The sequence below is a fragment of the Hipposideros armiger genome, unplaced genomic scaffold, assembly GCF_001890085.2.
Source record: "Hipposideros armiger isolate ML-2016 unplaced genomic scaffold, ASM189008v1 scaffold_144, whole genome shotgun sequence".
NCBI lineage: Eukaryota > Metazoa > Chordata > Mammalia > Chiroptera > Hipposideridae > Hipposideros > Hipposideros armiger.
In genome coordinates this window covers 2,546,565-2,562,678 of record NW_017731494.1, presented here as the reverse complement: position 1 = coordinate 2,562,678, position 16,114 = coordinate 2,546,565, and positions in this window count along the sequence as shown.

The window sequence follows — 16,114 nt, the reverse complement described above, 5'->3', positions numbered from 1 at the left end:
AAAAAAAAAAAAACCACACACTATCTGGGTATTACACTATTGACTGGAATGGGAAAATCAAACTGAGCTGAGTGGAAAAGGTGCTTTAAGTTCTTGATGAAAGAAATAAATACACCTCATCCTCGACTGCCCTTTGTATTCTAAACGTTCATTGGATGAGGGATTTTTTTTTCGTGTATCTTTTCTCCTCCTAGTCACAAAAGCCCAAATACCCACCTGAGGGTCATGGTTGATTTATTTCAACCCTGGGATCCAATGAAGAAACAGGCTTCTGTGAGTATATTAAGAAACCTAGAATAACAGGTAATAAAACTCCACCGATTGCCCATTAGTAGGAGAATAATGTTGAAATTCAAGGAACTTCTTGATCTGGTTTTAACCTAAGTTTGCTTCCAGTAGAATGGAAGCTTCCTTGGAGCAAAGACTTTGACCACATCGTTCATTCTAGCAGGGCATTTTGTGTCTGTCATTTGAACCCGAGGATGTTGTGAACCAGGAGTAGTCTTGATGTCCTGGTATATTTGAGAACTTAATTACTAATATGGACAGAACAGCTCAAGCCTCTTTCTCCATGTCGCTAGGCTTTTCTCTGTGTCCTCATTCAGTGTGTTCACTCTTCTATCACCCCCACTCCCTTAAATTGGCTAAATGAAATTGCCACTCAAAATACTTTATTAAAAATATTAGTATTGCTCTAATTCTGATTAAAATTATTGTTGAAAGCCCTCGGGGTCAAAACATAAAAATAACTGTGTTCCTTTTTGTTCACTGGAATATCCCAGCATGTAGTAGAGTGCTTGACACAGTTAGCATTAAATAATACTTCAAAAATGAGTAAATGAACATTATTTCTCACTATTTTCCCCTTTTCTTTGGCCAAAGATAGCAGCCCATTTGTACAATAAATGAGTGAACTCAAGAGTTGTGAGTCCAGATTCATGCATTGTGTTTGTGGTAGGAACTATGATAAATGGAAGAGCACATGCCCCAGTTACAGTGGGTAGCTCTTACCTGTGGTTGCTATATAGGAGTATTGCACTGGTTTTGCCAGATGTTCTTATTTTCAAGAGAAGCTGAACATCCTTATTTTTACATAAAATTTCAGCTTTTCAAATAATGACTCAAAAATGTAAAAGTATGCTGTGCAGTATTAAATTAAAGTAATAAATAGAGAGATGTACCATGTTCATGGATTAGAAGACTCAATATTATAAAGGTTCAAATTCTCCCCAAATTGACCTATAGATTCAATACAGTTCTATTTTTCTGTGTATGTGAGAATTAATGAGTCAATTCTAAAATTTATTTGAAAATAAAAGGGTCAAGAACAGCCAAGGCATGGGGATATAGCATAGATAATATAGTCTAATAATGTTGCAACAACTGTGTATAGTGCCACGTGGGTACTAGACTAATGGGGGCATCACTGCATAAATTATGTAACTGTCTATATGCTATATACCTGCAACTAATATAAAATAATATTGAATGTTAACTATAACTGAAGAAGAAATAATTTTTTAAAAAATCCCAGAAAACAAAACAAAACAAAAGAATAGCCAAGGCAATCTTGAAGAAAAAGAACACAGTTGGAGGACTTACACACTACCAAATATAAATAGTTGTAAAGAGACAAATAGATCAGAGTCCAAAACCAAAAACCATAGACAACATAAATCACTTGATTTATGATAAAGGTGACATTGTAGTACAGTTGGTAAGAGATAATCTTTTAAACAAAGAGCTCTAGGAGAATTGAAGATCCGCATAGAAAAAGATAAATCTTGATCTCTTACTTTATGCAGTAAACAAAAATCCACATGGATTGTCTAAGGAAGAGAACATAGAAGAATATCTTCATGACCCTGAGGGAAGCAAAGATTTCTTAAAAAGGAGACAAATACTAGCCATAAGTTAAAAGTAAAAACTTCTGTCTATTAAGACACCAGTAAGAGAGTGAAAAGGGCTGCTTCATAAAATGTATATTTTACAAACAGCTCATATGCAGAATATATAAAAACATCTACATATCAATAAGAAAGATATACAACCCAATAGAAAAATAGGCTGAAGGCTTGAACTTTATAAAAGAGGATATCTAAATGGCCAATAAACATCTGAAAAAAGTGGTCATCTCAATAATCATTAGGAGAATGCATTGAAACTACAGTGAGATACTTGTGATTCTCAATGATGGTTGTTTTGTAGTTTAGTTGTAATTTAGATGTGGTCATGAGAGAAGGTAAGCAAAGCATTTACCTACTCCACCATCTTGACCGGAACTCCTAAATATATAGTAACTTTCATCATTTAGTTGGACAGAAGAAAAAGTTGACATCTGTATCTTATCTTGTCTGTCCCTCCCATTATTTTTTTTTCTCCAGAAAGTTATTGGTCCATGAAATTCAAAAGATTCAGACCCATTCAACTAGATTGTATAGCCTCTAAGAGCATGGCTCATGCCTTATATTTCTTTTAAGCATATAGTATCATATGAATAGAATACGTTTCTCTTTATAGTTCTATTTTTTTCTAAGCACGTTGGTATGCCTCTATGGTGAAATGCAATAACATATATTTCTGTATACATATTTGATTAACACCATTTAGTAAATGTGAATTCATTATCATTCTTCTCAAAATTTAAAATGTACATTGTAAATTTTGAAATATCTTTCAAGATATTTTGTTCAACAAATGATCAAGAGTAATGCTCTAAGAATAACAGTGAAAATGCAAACTGAGGAATAATCCCCCCTGAGGTTCAGACAATCTGCTGGCTTTCGATATAATTAACTTTGCGATAAGAAGATCTTAGGAAAATACACAATGAAGGACAGACACCAAACACTCAGCAAATACTCTGGTTGACTTTAATTAACAGTGATCTTCTTGATGCTAAAGTGATTATTTTTTAAACGTAGCCATCACTAACAATTGGCTGGGGTGAAGGAGGCAGCAGTAACTGTCTAAAAGATAAGCATTATGGCTTCAAGGCCACACAGCAGAAACTAAGTAAGGTGCTTTGTCAATATTGAAACTGTTCTAAATAACATTTGGAGATTAGGGGTGAGAAGGAGGGAACTGAGAGAAGGAATCAGGGTTTTAAGAGTACGTTTGGAGAGGAAGACATTTCCTCTCACTTTCTACCCTTCTAATCCTCGATTAAAAAAAAAATGCCTGCTTTCTATATACAACGTATATCCAAGTCTCCCTGAAGCTATATTTTTCCAAGGCTAAAGTAAAGGAGTAAGCCTAATTTCTTTGACAGATTTCAATTTAAACCACTATATTAACCAGAGGATGACTTATGGGCAGATTAGAAAATTTTTAGGGCTACTCCAAATGGCAGAGTCTTGAGTGTAATCTTTATTTGAATCACAGAGCTTTTCTTTTAAATTTCTTTTATAAGAAATCCAAATTCCTGAGTAGGAATGTGGGGAAGATAGGGCACTCTTTTGGAAATTTTATTAGGGTGGCATAGAGGCACAGGTGCATAGCATAATTATTCCATCCACACTCAGTTTCATTGCCAAGTAGGGCCAGTTGGCGCTTCTAAGGATTCCACTTGACTGACAGATCACAGAAACTTGAGCACTGAGGCATGAGGCATGATACAGCAATTGCTCATGTTTCTGAAATTTGAAGAAAGCCCTAAATTTCAAGGTGGGTAGGGGGTGACTGAATTAACATTACTAGGAAGGTGCACAACCGCCTCGTAAAGTTGTCAAGGCTCCTCAGTTAATCCTCAGCCTCAGATCTGTGCCATAGCGTATAACCATTTTCATTTTATCAATAGGCTATACCCATATTTTGTCTTAAGAAGAAGTAGGAAAAGCCAATTATGGAAATTTTGGCAATGGTTCACTATTAAAAGCTGCTTTTTAGGAAGAGGAAATAACACTGTTACCTATCAGAATTATTCTTGTTTATGTAGTACATATGTGTGGTACACAACATGTGGATTTTGATTAAATGCATCTTTGTTTATGTTTTGCACTGTCCCTTTATTTTTTATTCATGAGGGGTAGTCTTCGTCTGACCCTCGGTGAAGGTCTGGGATTCTCTCCTGTCTTTTCTGTTCAGTAAACTAAGCAACAGTCCAGTGGTCATTTTAATTCATAAGCATAACTTTAACTCAGCCTTGACAATATCCGTTGCCATGCAAAGTCAAAACATCAAATACAATTTAATATCAAAGCTCTCCTGCCTGAAATCTGAAATCCTGAAGTGTCTGCTGTTTCAGCCTGGCACTGATAATAGGCGATGGAGCAGGTTTGTCTCCTCTTTCTCCTTCACCCTCCGTGCTCACCTCCTCTTCAGGGTCAAATGTGATCAAGGATAAGACCATGGTCACTTGGCTAGGTGGCTTTGGCTCTCTGACTTGGCAGATGGTTAAAGCTGGCCTCTCTTGGAAATCCCGACTAACCGGGCTTCGAACAAAAATGGACTCTTTGTCCTGTGTAGCAGTCTCATGGACTTGTCCCTTGCTGGGCTCCTTTTTCCTGTAGGTCATTTTACCTCCATAGATGCATCTGTAACACTAGTAACCACTTGCTCGGTCCTTGCTCAGTCCTTGGTATGCATCCAGCCTCTTTCTGTTAAGGTCACCTCGTACCTCCATGTAGCCCAACTCGACAGGATACAAGAATGCCAGAGCCCACTCTCTCCTGAGTCGCTTACTCTAGTCAACAGGAAGCATCCCACATCTCTTGCTAGGCAAACTCAGAGTGGGTAATGCAATCCCAACACACACCCCCTCTTGGATTCACCACCAAAGCAGTTAGTTAGGCCGCCTCCTACTGTCTAGATTTCCCCAGGACCATCCACACTCTGCCCTCTTGTGTGATTCAGGCAAGTTTTCTGTTACTCCCATCTATAGGAAATGTATTTCGACCCAGGCTTTCCTCACGAGGGCTTGATATGAGAAAGAGATGGTGGAGATTGACAGGTGGAGAGGGGGGACTTAGAGCATGCCAGCACCCCTCTCCTCTTGACGCTCAGATTCCTTTTTGGATCATCCATCTGCACGAAGAGTCCAGTTGGCATGCAACAGGTTCTTCAGGGCCATTTCTTTGGAAAACTCTATTTAGAGTGGGGTGTGTCTCATGCTTACTCTTTTGACTGTGATCTATTATATTAGAGTAAGGAACAAAAGCAGGAAGAATCCAATTCTGTCATCTTGTTACTCGTGTTTCACAGTTTGCAAAGTGCAATCATATGACGTCAGCTGTTTCTTGCTGTAGCAAGAAATAAGCCCCAAGAAACAAACATGCCAAACTCTTTTTGTTGGTGAAAAGCAGAGTTTGGAAAGATTATATGACATGCACAAGTTCACATGACTTTCACTGAAATCATTTATTATAATCCTCCCTGGGCTGAACTCCTTAAAGGACCTTTTATTTATGTTTGTATCCTTAGTATTTAGTGCATAGTAGGCAATACATAAATATTTATTTATGGACACAACATATCCAGGACTACTAATACCTAGAGAGAAGGCATTCAGAACTTGCTACCACAAAACATGCCACTTTGGCATATTGATTATTTTGAGTTGAAGGTGCTTGAGACAGAGCAGATTCAGGAAGGGTGCTCTGACCTCCCCTGTTCTACCTAAAAGCAGGTCATAAAATGTCCTATGAAAAAAGTGCCCTTCTTATACCAATAAGAGAAGAACATTCTTATCGCCAGACACTGGGAGTTAACACCATAATGGATCTGCACAAACAAACCTTCTAAAACAATCTTTACCTTCCATTAGTTTCCCCCATCTATTTCCTAGTCTCACTGTCCCACTATTTACTGTCCCTCGCCTACCCCCTTTGTTTTGTCACAGCCCCACAATTTATTGTTCTTTGTTTTTAAAGGTATGTAAGCTTTGGGGCCTATGGCTTCTTTGAGTCTTTATTTTCCTTTTGATGACTCTTTATGGGTACACATGAACATATTAAATAAAACTTGCATGTTTTTCTCCTGTTAATCTGTATTATAGCAGGTTAATTCTTAGGTCCAGCCACAGAACTTAGGTGGGTAGAGGGAAGTTTTCTTGCTCTGTACTAGGCAAGTCCTTTGCCTACGGCACACCAACTCACCCCCTATCGTGCAGGTGGTCTGATTTCTGACCTCCATGTCAGCCCCTGTAATCCCCTATGAGTCCAGGACCATTTCCACTTAAGACCAACCCAGGATCCATGGGTTTGGAGTAGAGCAAAGATGTCTAAAACTCTTGAGGGTTATTATGGCCCATTCTGCCTGTAACTTGCACCAGTCAACATTTAGTGAGTGACTTTTATATGACAGGCAATTTGTGGACTATAAGAGGACCAAATACAAATAAGGGAAGGTTCCATGTCTTGCAACCCACCCTAAAGCAGACCTGAAACTGAGGAAAGCTCAGGAACTTACAGAACCTTTTGTGAATGCATGAAATTCCAGAAAGCTTTGTCTGGAGCTTTTAGGAGACCCATTAACCAGAGTAGTAAACCCTCTTGCCTATAGGGTCAGGCAGGTGACACACGTGAATAAAGTGGATCAGGTGAAAGACATTAGGGAGAGGTGAGGATTGTGGTAGACTAGAGCACACCTCCCGTATGTAAAGATAGCAAGAACTTCTCAACTCTAGCTGAAGTGATCAAAGGAACTCAGAGATTCCGAATCTTTTAATTTTTCCAAAAATGCTGGAAATCTGGATTTTATTTTAAATGTAAATTTTTCTCCATTTGGAAACAGTGTTGCCCAAACAACGTATCTGCCGGTTGTCAGGATCAACCTGTGCTCTAGATTGATTTTAGAGCCTTTTTCTTTCTGCCCAGCCTTACTCCCTTCCATCAGTCTATCAAAAGAAGAGAGTGTGCCCCATTTCACATTTCCCTCTCAGAGAATGGGAGAATCAGTATTTAGAACTATGTTTAGCTTCTATTTAATTGAAGGATGAAATCCTTCCTTTAAGTGAAACTGCCGAGGGTTTCCCACCAGTCTTACATTTATCATATATCCATCTCCATAAGTTATTTTTGTTTACGCAAATCTGAAAGGTACTCACTTTCTGAGCAAGCGATTGCTTGCTTGTTGTCATGTTGGTGGCCATTAAATGATGGCATGATGATAAGCAGTTTATAACAGGTATTTAAGCGCCATTCTCTCTCTCATTTAGATTCCTCCCCCCTCCCCTGAGCTTTTGGATGTCGGGCTCTGGATGTGTCTTTATCTGTGGCAGATTGTGGGAGTCTTCCATTTACCTAGTTGCTTGTTTTATAGCTCTCTGGTCTGGATGCAAATATTCAGTAATTTTAAGTATTATAACCTATGTTTAATCTCTTAGCCTGCTCTGGGGGAAGTATAGATTTTTCTGGAGCAGTAAGCAATAAATAGGTTTTTGTTTTGTTTTGTTTTTCAATTATTAGGGCTATAGCTTTGAGACTACAGGAACTTTTGATGTCAGATATTAACAATAAACAAAAACCAGACTGTTGTTTTTTTTGTTTTTGTTTTTGTTTTTTTGGTGGCATTGTGGTTATTACCGGCTTAAATTAATTTGATAAATATGTCAGTGTATGTCACTTATGTGGCATGAACACACACGCACATACATATATATTTTAAATGTAAGTCACAGCACTTTAAAAGATCAACATTGACTGGCTAATGTGTTCCACAGATTGTAAAGAAATAAAGCTTTCATTAACTGCTTGCATTTATGAATCAGTTGGTGTGGAGAAGTTTTCATTTCTGACCTAGATACTTCAAGTAGCTCGCTTTTGGGAAAAACAATAGGTGGTTAGACAACAACAATGGCAACAAAAACCCATGTCCTAATTAAAATTCCTAAAATGTTTCATTTTCGTATCCATTGTCTTGAAATTGTATCACGAGGTTAAGAAAATAGCTTTCTGGGTTAAATCACAGTTTAATCGTTAGTTAGGAAATGTCTGGTATACATGTATTATTTTCACTTGAACCAAAACAGTTTCAGTTCTATTGCAATTCTAATAAACTGGGGACCCCAAGGTTTCAGTCTCTGAAGAGTGTGGCATTTAAGAAGCTTTACTTGTATCTCTCAAAGGACATTACAGTGATCCAAATGATAACCATCATATACCTTTTCTCTCCTTTTCCCAATTCATTCCCATTTTCTTGTTCACAAGTAACTGTCCCCTCCCCCCGTTACCCTCTTTCTTTTCCTAGCCTATATGGCTTTTACTCTCTATCTTCCCTCTTCTCTGTCCCACAGCCCTTTTTCATGAGTCACCTTCACCTCATTCACTGATTCTTTTTCCCCTTTCTTCTATGTCAGTCCGAGAGATGGGGGGAGCAGGAAGGGGTGAATCAGTCTGATAATTACCAAATGGGGGTCGTGGGGGGGACTATGTAAGTATTCTCCCTGTAATAACTTTTTTTTTTTTTTTTAAGATTTTATTGGAGAGTTGGGTGAGGGGAACAGACAAGTTGCTGTCCTTTTGTTCTTCAGCCTAATTGTGGAGGACGTCGCTCCACTGGCCCATGTTGGCATTATCATTGCACTCTTCCCAGGTGAGGAAGATGGGTCGCCGGCCACTGGATGCCATTCATGGTGGCTGTTGGCAGTTCACACCTGCTGCTGTCCACTCACGCTGGCTGCAGGCCACACACAGTAGCTTATGGCAGCCCACTGCAGCCCCACTGCAGCCTACGCCGTTGCCGGCGACTCATGGCAGCCCAGCTCCAGGCCAAGCTGTTGTTCACCATCTTAGCTGTAGAGAGTGCAGCATCAGTGGCCCTCCTATGTGGGATCTGAACTGGAGCCCTGCTGCTCAGAGCTGGCGTCCCAAGCCAGCTCTTAACCAAAGCGCCACTCGGCCAGCCTCCTCTGCCCCCCATAATAACTTTTATGTTGTTCTCTATGGCATTAAAAAGTTTTAAATCTTGCTTGCTTTAATAATATTGATTAAAGTACAAAGAAATTGGTATATAACTGTTTATAACCAAATGTTCAGGAGAGGATGAGATTGAGCTTTTTATCATTAACATGGTATTCCTCCCTGAAGTGGTGTCAGTGCTATCAAACTATTCATTCTGTGCCTATTAGGGTAAGAGGCCTGTCTCGGCTGTGTGGCTCCATATTTTTTCAACTTTTAGGAATGGCAATAGGAGAACTTATCGTGGTGATTGGCGTAGTGCTCAGCCTTCAAACTGCTTCACAACCTGGCACCAGTTTTGGTTTCCTGCTCTGTCCTAGTCATGTCCCCCATACCCAGTACATTATTTACTTGTGTATCTCTAGCAATAGAGCAACTTGCCTTGAATTAGGTATATTCATGTACACAATGGTCTGCCTTAAAGGATGATAAGCTCTGTAGCATCTTACACGTAGCATAGTCTGAATAAATAGATGACTGTTGGGTTGACTTGAACTACTTACTGGGTTGTAGAGTCTCAAACTTCTGGGTAAGTCCACATTCATCTTGTTTTGTTCAATTGCTAGCAGGGTAGCTGAACATGGCACATATTTTTGGATGAGAGATAGACTATCAGTAGATCTAGTATCATCAGAATTTCGAGAGTATTCTCTCTACTAAACTCAACAAATATTTTCTGAACAAAGATGATGTAAAAGACACTAAATAAGGCTCTGTGGGAGACAAAACTTAGGGTTAAAGCCCTAACCCTCACTGTCTCAGAATGTGACTGTATTTGGAGATAAGGCCTTTAAAGAGATGATTGAGTTAAAATAAGTCTGTTAGGGTGGATCCTAATCCAATCTGGTCTTATAAGAAGAACTTTGGACACATGGAGAGATACTAGGGCTATACACACAAAGGAAAGACCATGAGTAATGGTTAGTTTTATGTGTTAACCTGGCTACACCACGAGGTGCCCAAGTAGTTGGTCGAAATTATTCTCGGTCCTTCTGTGAAAGTATTTTTGGATGAGATTTACATTTAATTCTTTGAGTAAAGCAGATTGTTCTCTGTAATGTGGGTGAGTTTCATCTAATCATTTCAAGGCCTGGCTTGAACAAAAGGCTGATGTTCCCCAAACCAGAGGGACTTCTGCCAGCAGACTGCCTTTGAGTTGCGTCTGCATCAGCTCTGTCTAGTCCACCAGCAGAGTAGTACCTTTATACTCAGACTGTAACTCTCTTCCTGCGTCTTCAGTCTGTTGGCCTTCCCTATCAGAGTTTAGGCTCGTCAAGCCTCCACAATCACATGAGCTAATTCTTTAAATAAACCTCTTTTTAAAAATTTCATGTGTATATATATATATATATATATATATATATATGTATTGAATTTCATATATATAACATTTTATGTATATGTTGCATATATTGGGTTGTCGGAAAAGTCCTGATGCATTTTTGCAATGAAAAACAGAAAAAATAGGTCATGACTTTTCCGACAACCCAATAATATATTATAAATATAAATTAAAATCTATAACATGCATTTCTTTTTTTTATCTTAAGTGAAAACAAACATAATTAGCTCAGAATTGTTTTATAGTAAAATGAAGGAAAGGGGTGCTGGGGAATAAAACCACAATCCCCATATGCATGTAAAATCCAAGCCTGTTGCTAGCTTTCTTCACTCCACATACACAGACACACACACACACACACACACACACACACAGATACACACACACACACACAGACACACACAGAGGTTTATTACCAACTTATACTGATTGCTAAGTTAGAGATTCAGTTTAGTCAACAAATGCTATGGCTGGAAATAGGGTTGTGAGCATAACCTTTATTAGTGAATCTATTAAAGTATAAACTGTACCTGTGTACTTATGAGGAACAACAATGCAGTTTTGTTTAGAGTTGTGCTGAGAGACATAATGACTAGTTACTTTAAATCAAAACCTATGGCGGCTTCTAGGAATCTGTCAAATGCTTTAATAACAAAACCAAATACTTGCCGCATGCTTATTCTATTCAAGGTGTTGTGCTTATCTGCAGCAATGTAAGGGCAGAAAAGGCCTGGGCTCAACTATAAGGAACTCATGAAATGCAGAAATGTAAAATCTAAGCATATTTGTGGAATTGAAAGCATATTTTCAATTAATCTTGAGCAATAATACCATCAACAAAGGTAAGAGTTTTAAAAATTGGCAGAGCTTCACCCTAGAATCTAAGAAAAATTTCTTGGGCTACTCGTTTTTCCTACGCTAAACATTAATTGATATTTGAGTTTTGGCTGCAAGTTATATCTGCACGATATATACGGTGCTTCATGTAAAGGCTATGTGCAGTCTTCACAGAGATTTAAATGGGTACTTATATCCAGAACAGCCAATCTAGAGCATTCTCTAAATTCCCTCCTCTATTTTGCTTATTGCTCTCTGGCTTACGTCCTGTGAGAAAAATATCAATGCTGAATATGCTGGAAACACAGTAGGTGGGAAGTCGCTTAAGAGTTGGAAAGAGGCCGAATAAACCCCACAGGCCTGGGAGTCAAGCAAGCCAGCCCTTCCACTTCCTAGCTAGCTGGCTTCAGACACCACTTGACCCCCGAGAGGCTCCGTTTTCTCCATGCTGTAAGAGGAGTCATAACAATTCCTCTTCTATCTATCTCTTTGGGTTGTGGAAGGCTTAAAGGAGAAACTATTGTAAGTCCTGAAGTACTACCCAAATATGAGTCATGACAGTTAAATGATGTCACAGGTTAGATTAATTACACTAGAAGATTTTCATAGCCATTGCTAATACTCTCTAAAAGTCTAAGGAGACAAAGATAGCATTCACATATTTTTATCTTTCAGATGGGTGTGGGAGTGAAGTGGGACTACGGAGTGAGAGGAGAGAGTCTAAGTTGAATATGTGAAATTTATAATACACAATAAAGTGCAGTAGACTGAAGGATTTTGAAGGGACTGACTGCATTTTTTATCCCATAGCTCATGACATGCTTGCAATTGATTTCTCCAAATTACCCCCAAAGCAAGCAAAGACACTGAATAATCCAGGTGGATTTGAAAAATAACCTATAAAAAAAAAATAACTGCTTTAATGGCTGGTCCCTGGAAAGGAAATTTAATATAAAATAGACAACCACAGTATATCTTCCATGGCTTAAAATAGAGAATTCAATCATCCCATAACTTCAACCTTCATAGTAACCTTAGCTGATAAGTGGGTTTGGAGAAAAGCTAAATAAACCAAGCCGTCCTGCTCTCCTTCCACTCTCCTCAGAACAGAAAGTCTGAGTCATATAATAGAGGCCTTTGCCACCAGCTAGAATTTAAGATGTCATCTCTGCGGAGTCAGTTCTTAAACATGATGTATAAAAAAAATCTCTAGACATTTAATGCCTGATGTTTTTGAAGAATGTGTGTGTGTGTGTATGTGTGCCTACATGTGTGTCTGCATGTGTGTGTATGTATGTGTGCATCTGCATGTGTGTATGTGTGTCTGCATGTGCGTGCATGTGTGTGTGTGTGTGTGTGTTTACATGGGCTCAGGCTGGGTTTTGGGTGATTCTCTTAAAACATTTCAGTTTTAACCAAAGTCACCCACTCTTCTATTTTCTGGCCTTGTTAAGAGAGGTAAAGCTAAAAAAAAAAAATTGTTTTTGTTTTTGTGTCCTGACCCAGCTCCTGAGTTTTCTACTTTATTAGTTGGTGGCTGGATTTTATTTATATGGAAAGCAAAAGTCAAAAATTACCACAGTTGAATTAAAAGTCATTGGAACAGATGTTTATATTCTGAATTATAATGTAAATGTGGCTCTTTAACCATGGGCACCTGGAGTACTTGTCCTTACATGTGAACCACTTAAGCTTTCCTATGCATAACCCCATAAGACTTAGTAGTAAAAATTCTAATATTTCTTCTTGTGACTCCTCTCCCCCAAATAGTTTCTCGGTTCAGAGATGGTGATGATGATATTATGGTGGTATGGGATCTGACATGCTGCTACTGCTTCTTGCTGCTACTTAATATCGTAGCTGTAGACTGGTCCTGCAGGGTCTGATAGATGCCACACTGCTGTTGGGATGGTCTGGTTGGCCTGGGTCTCTGACCAGGCCTCATAATGAGTCCCAGGGTAAACAGGGTTCTGCTCCCAATTCCAACGTGCATGTGTGGGGTTCCTCACACCACCAAGCAATTCTCTGATGCCAGCTGGATATCCTACAATTCAGCTCAATCTTTGACATTATGTATCTGGAAATACCATCAGACTACACAAGTTGAGGGGTCAGTCCCACAAGACTGCCCCCACTAATTCAGATGCCAGTTACAACTCCAGGTTGTTACCCATGTTTGTGACTAACTAGCTATAGAGCAGAGATGACCACGACCCCCTCCTTGGGTTCAATTAATTTTCTGGAGTGACTCACAGAACTCAGAGAAATGTACTTACTAGATCACTGTTTTACGAGTGTTATAAAAGGATATAACTCATGGACAGCTGGGTGGAAGAGATGCAGAGGGCGAGTTACAGGAAAAGGGAGCAGAGCTTCCATGAGCTTCCATGAGCTCCCATGAGTGTGTAACTTTCCCCAAATCTCCGTGTTCACCAACCTGGAAGCTATCAAAACCCTATCCTTTTGGGTTTTTATGGAGGCTTCATTACACGGGTAGGATTGATTAAATCATTGGCCATTATCAATCAGATACAACCTCTAGCCCCTCTCTCTTTTCCCCTCCTTGGAGGGAAGTTGGGTGGCAGGATTGAAAGTTCCAACCCTCCGATTACAGCCATGCAGTGCTTAACAGTGGGGTAAACTGAGAAATGTGTAATTAGGTGATTTTGTCGAGTGAACATCACAGTGTGCATTTACACACATCTAGATGGTATAACCTACTACACACCTAGGCTGTGTGGTATAGCCTATTACTCTGTCAGGGAGGAAAAATAATTTTCCCTCTTGGCTGAGACATCCCGGTAACAAAGATGATTAACAGTAGAAAAACGAAGGTTTAATGACATGGAGAGACCCAGGAAAACTGAGTAACTTGCCCAAACGGCTGAAGCCACTACCTTAAATACCATCTTCAGCTGAAGACAAAAGATTTCAGGAGTAGAGGGGAGTCAGTTATGGCAAGTTACCAGGAAAAGCCCAGTAAACAAGGGTAAGGCTGTTATGCAGGTGTAAGTAGTCATCTTCTGCACTGATAAAGAGTTTCTAGGCATAAGGTCATCCCTCTCTTCCTGACACAACCAGGGAGACACCCTTATAAATGGTGACTTCCCTTACAAACGTAAATGTCTTTTACAGAAGGGAACTTCTACTTGGTTTTCAGAATTTCTCCCTTGTCTGTAGTTTCTTAGAATTAATCAGCCTAAAATTATCCTTATGCCAAAGAGGCCTATTTTGGGGGAGAAAAATTCTCTTCCCCTACAACTGTTAGGCTACAAACTTGTCCAGCATGTTACTGTACTGAGTACTGTAGGCAGATGTAACTCAGTGGGAAGTATTTGTGTAATGTTTTCCACTATGATGTTACAACTGCTGTAGCATCACTAGGGGATAGGAACTTTTCAGCTCCCATCAGTCTGTCCTTGACCAAAATGCTACACAGGACTATAAGAGGTTGGTTCCCCTGGCAACTGGTCCCCATTCTTGGATGACCTAGGAGCATTCCAAAGGTCACCTTTTTTTTTTTTAAGATTTTTATTGGGGAATTGGGGGGATGGGAACAGTGCTGGGGAATTGGGGGAAGGGGAACAGACAAGTTGCTGTCATCTTTGTTCTTCAGTCTAGTTGTGGAGGACGTTGCTTCACTGGCCCAAGTTGGTACCATCAGTGCACTCTTCCCAGGCAAGGCACATCAGTCGCCGGCTTCTGGACGGCCGCTCACTGCGGCTGCTGGCCGCTCACACTGGCTGCTGGCTACATACGGTAGCTCATGGCAACCCACTGCTACAGGGGCTGCAACCTACGCCATCGCTGGCGACTCACAGCAGCCCAGCTCCAGGTTGAGCTGTTGTTCAGCATCTTAGCTATGGAGGGCAGTGTCACTGGCCCTCATATGTGGGATCCAAACCGGGGCCCTCTGGCATCCCAAGCCAGTTCTTAACCATCCGCCACTCGGCCTGCCCCAAAGGTCACCTTTTAAACATAAAAAAGGCACCTTGATCTTTCTCATTTAACACATTCCAGGGGTTTTAAAAGCTCTGTGCTTGTAAAGGAGAGGAAGACCAAATATCTATTTCTGATTTACCATATCACCAAGGGGAACTACACTTTTTAATGCACACTTTCATGCTCAGTGTCTGTTCTCCAACGTATAGCTGCTGTGCTCAGGTGCCTTGATTGGAGGAACCTCCAGCCTTAGTCATACTGCTGAAACCAGTCCTCTCTCATAAACATTTAGACAGCTAGTGTTGGTTCTGCATCACCAGTTCCCACAGACATCTTTGATTTTTAACTTTATTTTTCGTAATTAGTACTTTTCACTTTAAGTACTGGCTAGGATTCCGGCGGTGGGGGTCCTTATGCAGATTGGGCCACCTCCATCCCAAAGAAAACCTCTGGGTATCAGGATGTGGGTAGATTGACTCAGCTACTGGAACAAAACTGAAGGCCTCTGCACTCTTCTCCCAGGACAATGGGTGGTTACTTACTCTATATTGTTTTTTCACCTGGGAGGGCCACTTAAGCGACCCCTTGCAGGTCAAAAAAGATCAAGTGAACAAAAAACTTCAACCAGCTCTACCCCATACAACTGTAATATCTGGAAGCATTTAAAGTAAAAAGATAAGTACATATGCACTTAGGGCAACTGGCCTTCTAGTGCTCTTGTGTGTCATTTTGATATGACCTATAATGTCAAAGTGTAACCGTACAAAATAAATCATGTAGGTTCAATCATTGTAGATACCCAGACTACATAATGAGTAATATTTCAGATACATTTGCTAGGAAATTACTTTAGTGCTTTTTCCCATTCAGTCATCTGAAATATCTGACCTTTGTCCAATACTTTGTTCAAAGAGAAGCTACTGTTACATTGCAAGACCAGAGAATTGGTAAATACATAGCCCCATTCTAATTCAGGAACTGCACATTCTCTACTATTTCTGACTTATTGAGTTACAAAAAAATCATCAACTATTTTTTTCCTTCAATGAAATCTCATTGATGTAATCCACATTAACATTAGCTCTTGAATTTAAAA